Consider the following 4,064-nt stretch of genomic DNA (forward strand, 5'->3'; position numbering starts at 1 on the left):
GTATGGTAGAATTTTGCAAGGAAATATATAAGTTAAAGAAAAGTGTCTTTTTTTAAAAGCAATATACCAAGGAAACATTAACCAAAACAAAACTGGAGTGTCTATATTAGTATCAGACAATGTAGATTTCAGAAAGATTATTTCTTGGGATAAAGTGGGATATTGGGAATAAAAATAAATTACTGTATCCATAAGGAAGGCATAGCATATGCATTATGTGTATATATGTATGCAGCTCATAACAGAACTTCTAAATACTTGAATCATAAACTGATAGAGCTGAAAGAAAAATAGACAAATGAATAATTAGAGATTAGAGATTGTGCTACACTTCTCAGTATTTGATAGAAAATCTAGCTAGAAGATCTTCATAAAAGATTTGAAATACACAATCAATCAACCTGGCCAAATTGATATTTGTAAAACCCACAACACAAAGAGTGGCAGAATCTTTTCAAGCACCCACAGAACATTCACCATAATAGACAATAAGACATGTATCATGAATATAAAAGTATTGAAATCATATCCAATATGGTCTCTGACCAGAATAAAATAAAATTTACCATAATAGAATGAATATATATTTGAAAAAATGCATCAATATTTTGAAATTAGCCATTTCTCACCCTAAACACAAAAATTAACTCAAAATTGATCATAGCCCAAAATGTAAAAACTATCAGAAAATATGGAAATTATTTGCAACCTTGTGACAGACAAAGATCTTCTAGAAAGATTACACATTACAAAGTACAGATCAAAGAAGAAAATTACTGGTTTGAATTTGGCATCATAAGAAAACAGAAGCTGATAACAATGGGCAATATATTTGAATGTACATTTCATAAAACAAGATATATGCAGAACAAGTAATCATATAGAAATACTTTAACAACATTAAGTTGTCATGGAGATGCAAATAAAAACCGCAAGACACATCCAAATACACTCAGTAGAATGGATAAAATGAAACAGACAAGAATACCAGACATTGCCAATGGTACATATTCACTAAAAATCTCAAACATTATTGCTGAGAAGGTAAAATGTTACAAGTACTTTGGAAAACTGCTCAACATACTTTTACCAATTAAATTTGTACTTGTCATTTGATCCAACAATTTCAGACCTGAATATTTACTGGAGAAAAATTAAGACACATAGCCACATAAAAACTGGTACGTGAATATTTAAAGGAACTTTAAACACAGTAGCCAAAACCCAGAGACAGTGAAAGATCCCACTGTGTTGAATAAATAAACATATTGTGATGTCTAAGCCATGAAATATTTCTGAGAAACACAAAATGACTAGTGATATTCACAGTAACAAAGATGACTCTCAAGAGAAGGATGCCATGTGTGATTCCATCCCTATCAAACATAAGAAAAGTCAAATCTAGGCTAATCTATAATGTCTTAATAGATCACTGGTTGCCTGAGAATGGGTGAGGTTAACGTTGTTGTTGTTGTTGTTATGTGCCGTCAAGTCGGACCCGACTCATAGCGACCCCTTCTTGGGTTTCCGAGGCAGTATCACTACGTAAGTAAATTGCCCATCTTCCTTCCAAGGTTAACATAAAAGGGACATAAAGAAAAGTTTGGGGGTTATGATAATGCTCCATATCTTTACTGTGGTGGTAGTGGTTAGAGAGCTATACACACAGGGAGCTCTGGTACAATAGTGGCTAAGGCACTTGACTGCTAACCAGAAGGCTGGCAGTTCAAACCCACCAGCCACTCCTCGGAAGGAAGGTTGGGCAATCCTACTTCCATAGTGATACTGCCTCGGAAACCCAAGGAGGGGTCGCTATGAGTCAGGGCTGACTCGACGGCACATAACAACAACAACAACAACACACTTGTTACAATTTGTCAAACTGAAAAACTGAAGATGGTGATTTTATTGTATGTAAACCACACTCCAATAAATCTGCTAGCCAGCCTTGACCCACATTAGTCCATGATTTAAAGAAGGCAATAATTCTGAAAAAGGCAAATAAGAAACATGTTCCTGACTTGAGTATATGGACAAAGACACACTCATATACACTTGATTTGAAGGACCCTATTAAGTACAAAGGAACTCTGGTGGGGCAGTGGTTAAAGCATTCGGCTGGTAACCAAAATGTCCTCAGTTCAAACCCACCAGCCACTATGGGAGAGAAAGATGAGGCAGTCTGCTTCCATAAAGATTTACAGGCTTGGAAGCCCTGTAGGGCAGCTCTGGTGGCATAGTGCCAGAGGCATTTGACTGCTAACCAGAAGGCTGGCTCTTCAAACCCACCAGCCACTTCTCGGAAAGAAGATTGGGAACTAACACACCACCCATCTGTCAGTTTCTCATTCTGTGAGGGTTTGTGGGTTGCTAGGATGCTGGAAGCTATGTCACTGATTTTTAAAATACCAGCTGAGTCACCACAGTGGACAGGTGTAAGTGGGAATTTCTGGACTAAGACAGATTAGAAAGAAAGCTTGACAATCTATTTCCAAAAATTAGCCAATGAAAACCTCATGGATCACAACAGAATACTATCCAACTCATTTCCTGGAGGATCAATGGGTAAAGGAGAACATCATATTTGGTGAAGTAGAGTCCTCATGAAGGTGAGGGGTATTCTCAGTGAGGGAGACTCTCGGTGAAATAGTTTGGTATTACACCTATAACTAAATACTTGAGCATGCTCACAATAGTGAAGATGACTTGGCCGGGCAACTTTTCTTTCGGTTGTACCTAAGATTGCCATGTGCTACAGTCCACTTGACAGCAGCTATCTAGGTATCTATTTAGAGTTCTAAAAGGTTATTGTTCTAAACACATACATTAATTTTTTTAAAGAAATTTCACTTCTATCAATTTTTCTGACAATATGTAAATAATGATTTCATAAGGATTCATCTTGTAGATTTTTCTATAGTTGTGAAAGATGAGAAATAATCTAAAATGATTTCAAGTAGTGACTGAAAAATTATTGACGATCAGTAGAGTAATGTTTTAAAATGGTGAAACGTTGGGAACAGCATAAATTTATAACAGATTTTGTTTTAAAACCTGATGTTACATATGTAAAATGGACTGAAACTGAATGGAATTAAAATGGTGCATATTAATACATTTTAAGATACAAAGGAGTCCATATATGTCTAAGGTTACACTAGCTCTACATCTCAATACATAAGCTTTTTTTTTTTTTTTTTAAATTCAATGTTTGCTCATTTGTAAGTATTACATATGACACATGTCATTGTGCTTGCAGGAAGAAAATTATGGAAGGATAGTCTCCAAAGCAGTAGATTTTGTTTCAGCTTCTTAAGCCATTCCCTTTGTTGTTTGTCCCTCCATTTTTCTGCTTTAACTTATCAAATCAAGTATCTTTATACTTTATTCATATTATGAAAAAGTGGAAAAGGAGAAAATAAAGATCTATAATCTATTATCTTACATTATAGAAATGAATTTTAAAATACATATAAAACTGGATGAGGTTTTTTTAGTTTTTGTTCTTTTAAATAACACTGTTTTCCTACCCGTCTGTTTTAAATGTTTTTGATGCTGCCTCCTGCCTCTAAAAGTTATGACCCACTGTTACCATGTTAAATTTATTTCTCCAAAGTTCATTACAGAGATGATTCATTAGTGATTTTTGAACCAGGTCACTAAGGACCTTTTTGTTTATTAATGTTGCTGAAGAATAGGCAAATAAAATAAATCAGGCCTGACATGGGAAAACCCATCTCTGAACTAAGGTAGTACAGAACATTAACTCTTTCATAGCTACTGGGGGTTACTTTTAGCTAGCTTTTCTTTTCAGTGATGAGGAGTAGAAGAAAAGGTTTTCTGGGCCTTTGACACCACAACATCTATTGTAAGGAATTTTATGCAATTGATTACATTTTGTTACTCACCCTCCACACACTGTGCTTTGCAATTGATAGAAAACACAAGGGGATTATGCATTCCCAGGATGTTGTGATGGTCACTGGGGAGTGAGCAGATTCAATGAATGGTGACAAGAAATCCTCATGCTGGTTTTCAACATTACATTCATTTTTAAATTGTAG

This window comes from Orycteropus afer, unplaced genomic scaffold (assembly GCF_000298275.1).
Source record: "Orycteropus afer afer isolate SDZICR_OR568_19922 unplaced genomic scaffold, OryAfe1.0 scaffold00923, whole genome shotgun sequence".
Lineage (NCBI taxonomy): Eukaryota > Metazoa > Chordata > Mammalia > Tubulidentata > Orycteropodidae > Orycteropus > Orycteropus afer.